At 38.3% G+C, this 14,398-nt stretch overlaps 1 protein-coding gene across 3 annotated transcripts in view; it reads right to left on the reverse strand.

The window, feature by feature from the left end:
• LOC121524170 (exostosin-1c) overlaps positions 1–14,398 on the reverse strand; it is a 165,311-nt gene that overhangs the window by 144,492 nt on the left and 6,421 nt on the right. Inside the window, exon 1 of one of the 3 annotated variants that reach the window (XM_041809429.1) lies at positions 4,643–4,769. The exons of the other annotated variants lie outside the window; for them this stretch is intronic. The gene's annotated coding sequence lies outside the window, so the exon portion shown is untranslated. Of the gene's footprint in view, positions 1–4,642; positions 4,770–14,398 lie in introns of those variants that run through there. 3 annotated transcript variants of the gene reach the window in all.

Below are 14,398 nucleotides of genomic sequence, written 5' to 3' on the forward strand. Positions count from 1 at the left end.
TCCATGCTATTGGTCACCCTTTATATCTGTCTGAGGGTTTTCAAAAATGTCAAACCAATAAAAAGTATGGATGAAAGATATTGTTTTTTTCCCAATATCTGATTCGCTAATATTTAAAAAATTCTTTTGGCCAACACTGACATCTATTAGATGTAGTCCAGACCTAAAAAAAAAAAAACCCTTAAAGCTTTAAAGCTTGACAAGGAACACATTTCAGTCCTTAAAACACAATTTAAAGATGATAAATAAAGAAAAGGACACCAGCTAAGTGGGTCTGTTTTTCCCATCCAAAACTCCACCAAATTGTTTGTTTGTACAGCCAATATTGACAGTTGACAGAGGCAGACTTTTCTAAACAAAATATTGGTTGTAAATTTTAAGGATGTTCTTCTATTTCCGTATTCAGCTAAACACACATTTAAACTCTGTTTAACCAACTAATCTAAAGAGGAAAAATCCTTAGAAAATAGTTAAATTCCTCACAGGGTCATTGTGTCAGCAGGTGGGACATTAGAATGATATACCCTTTACAGAAAGGCTAACATTACAAGCTAGCACCACCAACCTTCGTTCCTCCTTGCAGTTTAATATCGTGCTCTGATATGTGGCCTCTTTTCACTTCAGGCGGAAGTTATACGTGAGTTCAGCCCTCAACGGCCTACATACCACTTTATTTCCATTTACTACTTTAACAAACGGTCATTCCGTGCTGTTCCTACTACACGCTAACCGCTGAGCTTATCATGTTTATATCCGTAAAGTGCCAGACAGGAAAGCAGCGGCCATTAACTGAAGCTACAGCGGCCTCTAGTGGCGGGAGGTTCATTACAGTTTAAAAGAGCATTATCGACCAGGATTACAAGCATGTTTTTATAATAATGATGAGAAATTTGTTTAACCAACTTGTAAATCCCAGGATGGCTACTTAAATAAATTAACTTTTTTTTAGTGATAATCGTGCGCATTCCTAGTAAATATTAGCAGAAATGTTCAAACCGATACTATCATGCATCCCAAATAAAAGTGTTAAAAAGATGCTGACTATGAACATTCAGTTGTAGATCACTACAAAAATACAGAGTTTTTTTCGTTTCCTGAAAATTGGTGATTCTGGAGATAGGAGGTTTTGGCCTGACATCAGCGCTATTTCCTTTACATCACTCTTGTTGGTTTTTATCAGTACAAGAGGTGATCTTTGCTATTCCTGCACTGGATTAAAGGTGTTTGCTTGTAAATCTATCTTTGGCATGCACAGAAATAAATAAAAGAAATGTTAAAAAAGAAAAATATCATTGCACTATTGAAAATACCCAACCTCAGTGTGGATATAGTGTTAAACTGAACCTTCTACCACTAGTTGACACATTCGATGTATGCCAAATCAAGCAGGACTTAAAAGCTAAGGATTACAACTGAAAAGGGCTTTTCTTCTTTACTTAATGATCTCTGATACTGAAGCTGGACTTGTGTTCATCATAGTCCAGTCTGGAGGACATGGGAAGGTCACTGCTTCATTAAGTAGAGGACAGGATTAGTACAAGTCAAGGAGAAAAGAAGGTGAGGATGAGAGACATTACAGTGGCACAGAGGGGGGAAATGACGACAGGGAGAGGGAAGCAATGATCGATATTCTCTTGATGACAGCTGCACCCAATCCCTCTACTTCCTGTCCCCGATCTCTCCCTCCCCAGGGCTTCCCTCGACTGTTTCTACCTGTGGAGGTTTTCCACTGAGCTACACCATTAAGCCACTGAAGAACATGGAATTTAACTCCCCATCCGTCCTCTTTAGATTGTGTTGACACAGCAGCTTATTCAGCCGTGCTCATGCAGGCTTTGATAGAAAATGAAAACTGACGTGCTCTGAAATGGATGTCAGCGATGACGGCTGTGTGAAGGAAATTTAGAATTTGTCCAGTCTGGTTTCCCTTCCACTGAATGGGAAATTTTCATAAAGGGATTTCAGCCTTTCAAGGCTCTATCGGCTTTTCCCTTATTTGTTCAATTTGCTGTTTTGTGGCCACAGTGGCAGAGCCCAGAACAATTGAATGAAATCCACAACCATTACAGCCATTTTCCATGTGAGCAGAATCATTGCCACTGTAACAGAAGCCGCTGCAACATTATCGTGACTGAAATGATCTGGATAGTATCACAGAGCAGGTTGTAAATTGATACTGGATGAGCCAAATGGCTGGTAAAATGAGATTTCCATCCCTTTCACAAATGATCGGGTTAGTTTGTAAAGACATCCGACCTGAATGATAGAGACATGCAATACACTGACGCAGATCCTGGGTGTCTGCACTGTACAAATACCATCCCTCAGTGGCAGCAGCAGTGGCTTTTTTTGTTGTGTGTGTGTTTTAGCATGTCTGAACTATACTTACACACGCATCTGGCACGTGTTTTTGCTGGCAGTATATTAGTGCAGCAAAATGAAGTGTTGTGAAGAAAACACAAATTTTGTGGTGAGGTGAAAGGCCCAGTCGAGCTAAAATTAAATCCTGGACTCTGTCATTACGGGTCTGACAGATACGACGGCGTGACCGGGGACCAGAAGATAGCCGCACAGCCTTGTCTGTTATTGTAGTGTTCCCAAATCTTCTCTCTTGTGAGCCTCTATATTGGTAACATATTTCACCAGATAGAGGCCAGCTCGAGAGGGAACTTATTGTTTTATTTGGGAAAGTTTTTAAGCTGTCAGACTTCAGTCCGGGTGGATTCTTTCAGGGTCGAATAAGACTGATTTAAACTTGTAATCACTGTAATATGTGAAAGATTATATCTTACTTTTATACTATTTACAGACTGACATTTTGCAGCAAAACTCACTCTTAAATTGACTTTATTTAATGGACCGTTACACAGATGTTGACATTGTAAGTGGTGAACGCCAACATCATTCCTGCTGTTTAATCAATAAAGCCATTTCTTTATGAATGTTAAAAAAAAAAAAAAGTGAAGGCTTTTTTGACAAAAAAACTCAATGTTAAAGTGAAAACAGACTTCTGCAATGCTATGTTAATTAAATAATACATTGTAACATAAAATAAGTGACTGCATAAATATTCACCCTCTTCTAGTCAGTACTTTGTAGATGCACCAATCTAGATGCTGCAATCACAGCACTGAGTCTGTGTGGACAGGTCTCAATCCCGCTTGCCCTTGTCTTTAAACCATTTCTATCTGTCCCTGTATACTTTGATCATTGTCTCCAAAGCTGTAGTTCTCTTGCAGACTGAATAAGATTGCCTTTAAGGATTTTGCCTCATACATTATACCCTCTACTTTTAAAGGGCCTTCCAGGGCCATCTGCTGAGAAGCATACCCACAGCATGATGCTGCCACCGTCGTGCTTCAGTGGTGATGTACAGTGTTCGGTGTCCGCCAAACATAGCGTCTGATCTGACGGCCAAAAACCACCATTTCGGTCTCATTCCTTTCACTCGACCATGGAGTCTCCCACATGCCTTTTGGCAAACACTAGCTGAGATTTAATATCGAGTTTTCTTCAACAGTGGCTTTCTCTTTGCCGCTCTCCCATAAAGCTTTGACTGGTGAAGAACCTGGGCAACAGTTGTTGTATTTAGAGTCTCTCTCTTCTCAGCTGCTGAAGCTTGTAACTCCTTTAGAGTAGTCGCAGGTGTCTTTGTGGCCTCTCTCACTGGTCTGATCAAGGCAGATCTGGGGTACAAGTGTGCCATATTCCTTACATTTCTTGATTATCGATTTAACTGAACTCCAAGGGGTGTTCAGTGCCTTGGAATTTTTTGTATCCATCCCCTGACTTATACTTTTGAACATCATTTTCTATGAGTTGTTTGGAGTGTTCTTTTGTCTTCATGGTGTAATGGTAGCCTGAAATACTTATAACCAGTGACTGGACCTTCAAGACACAGGTGTCTTTATACTACAGTCACTTGAGAAACATTCACTGCATTTAGGTGATCCCCATTTCACTAATTTTGAGACTACTAGCACCAGTTGGCTTAACTGCTGTTGAATTCGGTCACTTTTTTTAAAAAACATGACATTACTTTTTAGAAATGTTTTCTCTTTGACATTAAAGAGTTTACTTTTTGTATATTTTTTTTTGTCAAAAAAGCCATACTATATTGACCATGATTGAATTATAAATAATATACACTCCTTCATTTCCCCCTCCTAATTTATTAAAGATGTTCTTGTCAGAACAAGTGACAGCTTTTCTCCTAAACAACCTTGAATTATTCGTATTTTACACAGCTTTAAATGCCACCTGCAATAGTCATTGCTAAATTATTTTCCTAAAGCTGCTGTTGTCATCACAACTGGCAACTCAGCCATTCTCAATTCTGGATTAAATCAGTCCTTTCTTGTTCATTCAATTTGAAAAGTTAAACTTAGAACTACACAACTCAATTTTATCTTGAAATGCTAGTTGCCATAGCTGTCAAGTACTTACTGTCTTTACTACAGTAGCTTTTTGTAAAACTGTTGTCACTTCAAGCAGCAAACTCCACACCTGCGTCCTTCCCACTTGCAGATTAAAATAGGGTTTATTTGCTAAATGAAGGGTAAATGGATCTTTGTCTACCAAACCCTAACTTTGTCAAATTACTCTCAATATAAAGTAGGTGCAATAGTAGATAATATATTACCTTTTTTTTAAAGCTTGTTGATGATTCAAGGGGCAACACCACCTCTAGTGCTTTGGGTTTTACTGATCACTGATTAAAATAAATTATTTAAAAAGTGAAAAACCTTGGCTCCACTGTAAGGTGTGTCTTTCCCTCAGGGTTTGATTTCACTCTCCAGAGTCTCATCTAATGTCCTTGTATTTTCCCCTCCACTGTGATTGCCTCTCCTAGGTTCACCTGTGTCTCCATCATCGTCACACCTGAGTCCAATCACTCCCTGTGTTTTAAATGTGTGGCAGTCCTTTGTTAGATCATTGTGAAGTTTTGTGAATGTCTTCAGCCTAATTATCACTCTCAGTGATTTTTCTATTAACTTTTATTTTGTATTTTGTAGTTGGATTGTTTTCGTTTTCTTGAGTAGAAGTTTAGTTGTGTTTTGCATTTTTGTTCACTCCTGATTTTTTTGTGCCCTGCATTTGGGTCAGCTTTTTGTTACCTTTTTAAAAGAAAATACACACTTGAGCTACTAATAACTGGTATCAACCCCAACCCTTATCATAACTATTCTTTACTTGCAATGCCAGTCTACCTTACCAAGTTAATGAATTTACCTTCTTCAGTGACTCCTCATATAGTTGTTGCAAAGTTTGAAGAAAATCCCTCATAGTACCAAAGTACTTTTGAGATACCTTGTTCACAACTAGGTATGAAAACAAAACCAAGTTGCCTTGACCTTTGACCTGTAACTGTCAAAATCTAATCAATTCATGATTTACAGTGGACCTTAGAGGAAAGTCCCTCAAAGCATTCTTGAGATGTTGATATCATAAGAATGGTCCAAATGGACATACCTTGGTATGTTCCTCCAGCCTTTTCTGTCACTGATGTGGAGGCATAACAAGTGAACTTTTGAAGTTTATTATTCTCAGCCCTGACTTGTCTTTGACTTGACTTTTATTCTAGCAACTTTCTGTATCTTTTAACAGTACAGCCAAACAAACTGATATTATCCTTTCCCCTACACCATGAACATCTGAAATCGGATTACTGTTGTTCATGATATGATGTGGTTTCATTTCATATTAACAACAAGCTTTCCAGACATCAGCATCTCACATGAGATAAAGCTGGTTCTGTTGCTGTGAGTTGGGAAAAGTGCTGCCTTTTGCCTGAAGCTCTCAAAAACTCCTGTGACATCTTACTGTTTCTTGCTCCATTAATCTCTTTACAAAAGTCACACGCAGAAATCAAAAACTGTGAAAAAAGGACAGCTGTCCATAGCAGTAAAAATCGCTGTTTTGCCACTTGAATGTTTTTGATGTGAGCGACAGCAGTCACAAATGCTGAGTTTGCTTTGGCAGCAACTTTATAACAATGTTTTTTTTTTCTTTTTCCAAGTTTTTTTTTTTGCTACAGGCACAACCAAGAACAAGCCAAAAAACTTAAGAGAGACCTAGTCATATCCATGCAAAACAGCCTCTTTAGCATGTGTTATATTATCTGCAGTTGTTGAATTGTAGTTAAGTATGGTTGTACAAATTCCCACAGCACACAAAAACTTGCCTCAAGACACACCAGTGTGCACACCAATTCAGGAGCCATTGCTTTAGGATACTGGTGAAATAAAAGTCAAAATGTTCAAAGAGCAAAACAAAAAAGGAGAGCAACTTTGATCATTTTTGATAAGTGGTTAAAAGAAATGACCAAATATTAGGTACTTAAGACTTAAGCCTATGAACCTGATTCTTTACAGCATCATAGCATCTTTTTGTCCTTGTAAGACTTATTGCATGCATTTTGTGACCTTCTGGAGGGTTCTCACCCTCAGGTTTGGCACCACTCCTTTAGTTTTAATTTTTTTAAGGATGTTTTGGGCCCTTTTACAAGATAGTCTGCCTGCAGACCGTTCATTTCTGACGGCCATTTTCAGAAACTGCTACTATGAGACACTGCATATCTCAAAACGTAAATACACGCTAAAACTTTCAAAATAAAATCAGATTAAACTCCTTTTAAGGGTTAAAGTTAAGGTACCCACAATAAAAAGTCAAAAACCTCACCAAAACCTGATGACAAAACATTTCAGAAAACCGAATAAACAGTCTGCTTATAGGAAAAAAGCTCTTAATCCGTGTAAACATTTTAACACAGCCAGTGAAGCTTATGTAGCTCCATTAGCTGTGTAAGCCATATAGATAACTGGGCTACATAGCTAATGGTTAAAGCTAACCTCACAAAGCTGCAATGTAAGCTGCAGTAAACATTATCTTCGTAGCTACTTTAGCTTTAGCTACTAGTGCAAAAGCTCATGCTGGTAGAACTAACTAAGCTATAGATAATTGGCCTATGTAGCTAACGTAGCTAAAGTTAAGCTTACAAAGCAGCTATGTAAGCTACGTAAGGACGTTATCTACATAGATCTGTGAGCTTTAGCTATGTTTGCAAAAGTTCACATTGCTAGAAGTAACTTAGCTATATTGGTACATGTAGTAACGTTAATGATGTACCTAGCATAGCTATGCTAACTGTAGCTAAAGCTAATGAAGCTTAAGTAAGCCAGTTAGTGTATTAGATCTCTGACATTTTTCTTTGTTTTATTTATGAAATGTTTCTTAGTCTATAATGTTTCTAATGTAGTTATTTCATAGATGTACCTGCCAGATTTTGTAATGGAGGCAGACAGTCAGAAACAAGGATAAGAGAGTGCAGGAGGCCTGTGGAAAAGGGGCTGCAGGCCAGACTTTTACCAGGGCTGCTTGCATGCATGGGGCACACCCCCACTCTTTCAGTTTCTGCATCTTGAATATAGTGACCAGTTCATGAGCTAGTCTCTTGAAGAATTCTGTATGTGTATTTCAACTGTGCATGTTTTTATTGGTGTCAATATAAATGGATGCATAATAGCGAGAGCTACAATCTATTTCTGACCGAGTCCAACCAGAGCAGGCCTCACTGAGCGTGTGTGGTTTGTCTGTTCTTGTATCAGTCAGTGAGCAGAGAGCCAAAGAAAGACAAGGCAAAAGAATAACCAACTGCAGTAAAAAAAAAAAAAAAAAAAGGTCCCCTGACAGAGCTGCATTAAGGGCTCACTACTGGGATGTGATCCATGGTCTATTTTCTGCCCTCACCTACTAGCTGCCCTTAAAAACTGAGATACTCTTTGCACTCCCACACACTGTATGAATATATAAACACACGCATATCCCGAACAAATGACTTTTTATGGGAAAGAAAGTCATCTCCTGCTGTCTCCATACAGCTACCAGAGTTTTTTTTCCATTAGCTCGACCACCTCTGAACCAAAATGGCCATAAACATAATCAAGCGCTGCTACTTTTACAAGGCCATTTTCATAATATGGATAACAGTGCATTCATCTCCACCTTAATAAAACCGTACTGGGACTCTGACACGCTTAATAAGATGTTTACCTCAAGCCGAACGCCCCGCAAATGCAACCGGCCTCCCAACCGAGCTGGCAAACCCAACCCCGTTGTAATTACAAGCCGGGTTGATTAATTATGTCTCAACAATATGCTGCACTCGAACGCCACAAGGGCTAATTAACAGAATGAACAAGATGGGTAGGAGCAGTTATTAGGAGGTTCAGACTCGTGCTCTTAATTTGAAAGAGCTGTTTAGAAGAGGGACAGGAAATCTGCCATATCACACAGAATCACAAAGATCACAAGGAACAGTGTAGAGTGGGCAAAACTGACCAGGGAAACTGATTCAGCGAGTGCATCGTGCTGCGTTCAGGGTGCCAGTCTGCACGGCTGACACAGACAGCAGTAGGAGCATGTAGTAAAATCCATCTGCCTTATTAACTGCTGCTGCTTGCAGCGCATCCTTCCCGTGACTCTTCTTATCTGCAGCTACTTCAGGCATTCCTATCGCAGAGCGCACATCAGATCGGCCTATAAACAATCTGACCTTGACAACGCGGGGATGATATATGATCTGACCCTGGGATAAGGAAAGAGGGGCGCATTCCAACCGGGGTTCAATTAGGAGAAAGTCCCTGATGTGTGAGATTAAAGCTGCGGTTGTTGGCAGAGGATGCCTTGAAAAGACTGGCGACTTCAAAGCTTTTCCCTTTTAGTGTCTCTGCAACCAACAGTGATTTGTATCTCTAAATAATCTCCAGAATATTTTTGAAAATGACTTGATACAAAATATAGTTAAAAAAGATTTAAATGTGTGTCAAAATCACCTAGAGAAAGATTCCATCTTAAAATTGAGTATTTTCCAAACAGCTCAAAACTGAGATTTTACATGCAATCTTTACCTTAAAGAACCAAGAGCAGGTGTTCAATCAAAGCTTTGAAAATCATCCAGACAATTAATAGATAATCAAAATAGTTTGCATCTTCAAAGCTTTGCAACCTTCAACTTAAAAGAGCAGATGTTTCATTTTTGCTTATAAAACCGTCCAAACAATTCCTTGATTGTCAAAATATTTTGACTCTTCAAAGAATCTTCACATCAAAGAACCCGAAGCAGGTTTTCAGTTTTTCCTTAATATGATGCAATTTATTGATTATCAAATCATTTGCATCTTCAAAGCCTTTTGGACTTCTGATTAAAGCCTCGATAAGAGACTATTTATCATAGATGATAGCTGGTTATTTGCACAACTTTTCAGGAAACTGTAAACAATTTGTCTTGAAACAGCTTGTTGTCAAACTGTGAAAAAGATTATAAAAAGCAGCAAATCTTTATGTGTAAGAAGCCAAAATCAACCAGTGCCTCATCACTTTTTGCTTAAAAATCACAGAAATAAGTCTTCTGTGTGTAACAATATTTTGCACCATCAAATTTTTCAATCCTTTCTTGTAGAAATGCAAAATATTGTCAGTGAGATACAGTTACAGCAGATGTTTGTTTATTAGTTAACTATTGGTATTTGCAGATACGAAAACTGCTGCTAATTTTTTCACCTCATATATATCGGCTATAAATATAAGCCTTACATATATGTTTATGGAGTTTTAGGCACAGACTTGCATTAGCTGAAGTCATTCTTTGTTCATCCTCTTCCTTAAACATTAAAGTATATTAGATGCTGAAGTTTTATGCCTGAACTACATTCATATTTAAATACTGATATCAGCTAAAATGAATTTGAATTAATTTATCTTTAAAATTTCAACATATTGCCCAGTCCTACTTCATAGCTTTTCCTTCCTCTATAGCCAAAATGGATTATTGTTTATGTATACATTTTAGAAAAGTATGAATAGTTGGTGTCATCAAACAGTTTTTCTATCAACCAAACTGCCCATCCTGACTTTCTATGAAAAACATGAAAAGCTATATAACTGAGATTGGCTGATCTCACGTAAGCCTTCATCAGCTGATGGCCAGCTGATTTGCTCTAAGCACACTGGTGGCTAATTGCACTCATATTTAAACTGCTCTAGGCCGGCTTCACTTTGCTGCTCCCTCTGCAGGCCACTTTTTGCAACCCTCCTCCACCCCAGCTCCTCCTTCATCCTGCTTCTGACTTAATCGATGTCATTCTGTTGTCACCAATGCCTGCTCTGCTCTGGGTTTTTGCTGCTTCTCTCCCTGCCTCAGGCTTTCCTTGTAGGCACAGGAAGAGCAAATACATGTGCTGTTGCTGCTTTCCAAAAAACTCTTCAAACTGAAGGGAATTACATTTCCTGAGGGAAAACTAACTTTGTTTGATGAACCAGGGGAGGGGGCGATCTTTCAGTCCCCCTTAGCTGTCAACTTTTTCTACTTTCTTTCCACAGGCTGATTACTCCATTCATCTGGGACAAAGCCCTACACTTGATAAATCATTTGTTGCATAAAAATGCCAAGTAGTTGTTAATAATATACATCCCGATTTTTAAGAGCTGAGCTATGTCTTAAAATTTTGTTCATTACTATAACAGTCAAAGAACCTAGACTTTTTGAATTTTTTTGAATGAAAAATTCAATAAAAGCAACAAATCTGGATACTTAAGAGGCCACAATTAAATAATATTTTTTTATGAAAAACACTACATTTCCTCATATTGCCCTTCAAAATAAAAGTCTTCAATGAATATTAGATTTGGAAGCTTTTAACGTGACAGACTTGGTAGAAATAGAACATATCTATTGTCAGATACTTTACTGAACTTTTCCATCGCATCACTAACAGAGAAGAGGGATTTATCTGCTGCTGCTTTGAGAGAGACAAAGCCACACCCCGCTTCTTTTAATCACCCTGGACAAAAGACAAGTGAAATAGGGATTAAAATATTGGAATATGCTTGCTGTAAACATTTAAAAACACTAAGATCTACATGTGACTGAATGCTGGATTTAAACTGTTAGAATGTTTTTCACCTCTTTCCTGGCTGGGTTTTATTTGAGTGGGGCAAATATGTGGGCTGGTGATGACCCCGCCCTTCTAACACTACAATATAAAGTTAACAGTCAGTTAAATGTTATTTTTTGTTTATTGTGAAGTAAATTTGCCAAATCTATCAGCCAAAGTGGTCTATGGATCAAGTATCTTGAGAGAGATTTGAGCCTAAAAACGGACTTTGTCACTTCTCTGGCACAGAGCCAGGCAGCTGCACTGTGATCATAAAGTCAACATTCAGGTTGTAGCTTTTTTATTTGTTTGTTTGTTTTAAATCTGAGAGGATCGTATTTCTCCTGAGTGGGCGTGGCTTTAGCTCATTCAACAGACATGCTCACACCATCCTAAAGCAGATTTTACTGCCTCATTTTCATGATTATGAAGCTTAATCTTAAAAAGTTGGAGATGTTTTACTTGACTGAAATTAGATTTAGGGGTTCATAACAGAGTTGCCTGTCACACAACAAGCTTAAAACAGATAGATTTATTTTCACTTTACAGGTTCTTTAATATTACTGTTTTCTGTCACAAATCACTCTATTATGATGCTTTTAATGATCCATGGATGGACCACCATGGCTTGTAGACTGATTTTTCTAAGTGGTGAAAAACTAACAGTCTATATCCAAATTATAGTCCCACATAGATCTTGGTGTTTTCACATAGTTATAGCAACCTTATTCCAATATATCTAGTGTGTTCAGACACAAATTTTGGATTTCACTTGACAGGGAATTCAATTTAAAATCTACTGAAATACTGCATCTATTTCTAAAATATTGCCCAACTGCAGAGCTTCTCTGCCCCTTTTTTATAGAATCAAATGGGAAGAATGTTTTTAATACTGATTGAGTTAACATTATATATAATATGTATGTTTTTATTGTTTAGTAATCTACATACATGGTGGCCTAGTACATTTGCCTTTATTGCTTGAAAAAAATCCTAAATAATTCACTGCTTATCAAATCATCTACCAATAAATGCTTTCACCTTATTACTCGATTCATCTGTAGAGCTCTGCCTCAAATATAACATTTAATACTCTTAGTGCATGTTACTTTAAGTCTACGTTTAAATTCTAGAACATTATCTTTTCTCTGTTGCAGGATTATCATGTCAGAACATTAAATACATGATCACTGTGCACAGTGACCCATAGAGGTTAATAGCCTTTAAAGGCTGCACACTGATCTTCTCCTCTAACAAAGCCTTTTTCATAGAAATATCCACCATCTGGAACATAAATATTGCCTGTATTGGCTAATTCTTCTACAAACTGAGGTCTGCTTTTTTAACCACCAGGGATGGTATTACACAACCATCATGGATGTAAAATCGCATTACAGTGAGGGGGCTGCCTTTACAATAAAGCCATTTCATATTTCAGATGAAATCCATGCCTATCTCACCACGAGGATCCACCCTCCCCAGAGAGCCTGCTCTTATCCTCCCATCCTTGACAATGACAGTGTTTTACTTTGGATCACTGAAGTCTACGTCTCTCTATTTTTAAATCAAACAATAACTAGAGACTTGAAATTAATTGCTGCAATGAACTCAGGCAGCCTGTTTGCGTCTTTGGGATTCATTAATACAAGGGGCACTTAGTGGGACGTGAAAGCAGGTAATTTTCTGCCTGTTCCTGAGCTATTAGCCGCTATATTATGAATGCATGAGGGACAGGCGAGAAGAACAAAGTGTTTTTTTCTGTGGACTTTATCAGTTAAACACTTCTGTGGTTAGCTGTTTAATGTGAAACTATGATATAAGACAGGTGATTAAAGCTGTTTTCATTTTAAAGGGAAATTTCTCACAGCTTTCAGGAAATACTTTGACTTTTAGTTTCAGATATAAATCTTATTTGTGCTGCAGACTGAGAACTTAAATCAGAAGTCTTGTCATTCTGCCTCACCATTACACCAACAGGGACTGTAATGACACTTTAAATGCATGTACTGTAATATGGAGTTGGCCCTCCTTTTGCAGCTATACCAGCTTCCACTCTTCTCCAGAATATTTCCTTTCATTTGAAAGGAAAGAGAGCTGGTGGAGTCACAAGGACCAAACAGGACCACCTCTGTTTTTGTTCGTGTCGAAGGGAAAAGTTTTGAACCAGCCAGTCTTTTTATATCTTCAAGGCAGTTGAGGAGTGACTGCGGGCCGTGGCTTTTTAGTAGGCGGTAGAGCTGTAAGTCATCTGCATAAAAAAAGGAAATCTAAGCCATGTTTCTCAATAAGGGCACCAAGTGGCAGCATATAGATTGAGAATGAGAGGGGTGCTAAAAAAGACCCCTGGGGAACCCCACAGGCAAGGGTTGCCAAGGAGGAGGATGTCATTAAAATATACTTTCAAAATTTGGTTACCCAAGTATGATTTAAGAAGATTTAAAGCTTGCCCCTGGACCCCGGCCCAAGCTTTCAGCAGGTTGTGGTTGACTGTGTTGAACGCGACACTCAAATCTAAAAGAACTAAAATGAACAGCTGCAATCACCTGCTGCTACGAACAGATTGTTACGAACTTTTACAAGAGCAGTTTCTGTGCTGTGGTTCTCCCTAAAACCAGAGTGGAGCTTCTCAAATAATTTAGTTCATTCTTTATTAAAAAAGTTAATCAATTGCTGGTGAAGTATTTTTTTAAGGATTTTAGATAAAAACAGGAGTTTAGAAATGGGTCTAAAATTTGATTTAATATTTGTATCTAGGCTGGTGTTTATTCAAAAGGCTGAACCACTGCATGTTTAAAATCAGAGGGGAAGCATCCTGGGGAGAGGCAACTGTTGATGATAGAAAGGATGCTGGGGCTGATAGTATGAAATGATTCTTTCAGAAGAAGAGAAGGAATCCTGTCAGAAGGGCAGGATGTTAAAGGGATATTTCAGTATTTTATAAGATGGGCTGTATGAGGTACGTAGCAGTAGTAGTAGCGTTAGCCTTCAGTGATTTCAGTGAGCATCGCTCTGTTAAGAAGGACTTGCTGGCTGCAGGAAGCTAGCCTGTAACAGGTGGGTACAGTTTCTCTTCGGAATTAAGCTTTTTTTCTGTAAAAAATGGGCCACAAAACAATGCTGGCTTAAACATATGCACTATTAAAAATTTTGAAGAATATTATTTTTTACCCAGAAAGCCTCTGTGTTTTTGACACTGTTTTGTAATGCAGGCTTTGCGCACCAGTGCTTGTGCATTGTGTGACAAAACATAGAGGCTTTCTGGATCACAAAAAAATGCTTAAAAAAGTCTGATAGTGTGTATGTTTGAACCAACATTGTTTTGAGGCCAATTTTTACCAAAAACACGCTTAATTCCGCAGAGAAACTGTACCCATCTGTTACACTGTAAGACTAGCTGGTACAACCAGCGAGTCCTTCTTAAAGGAGCAGTGCTCACTGAAATCATTGGAGGCTAATGCAACTAC

Source organism: Cheilinus undulatus, linkage group 16 (assembly GCF_018320785.1).
Source record: "Cheilinus undulatus linkage group 16, ASM1832078v1, whole genome shotgun sequence".
In the NCBI taxonomy this organism is placed as follows: Eukaryota; Metazoa; Chordata; class Actinopteri; order Labriformes; family Labridae; genus Cheilinus; species Cheilinus undulatus.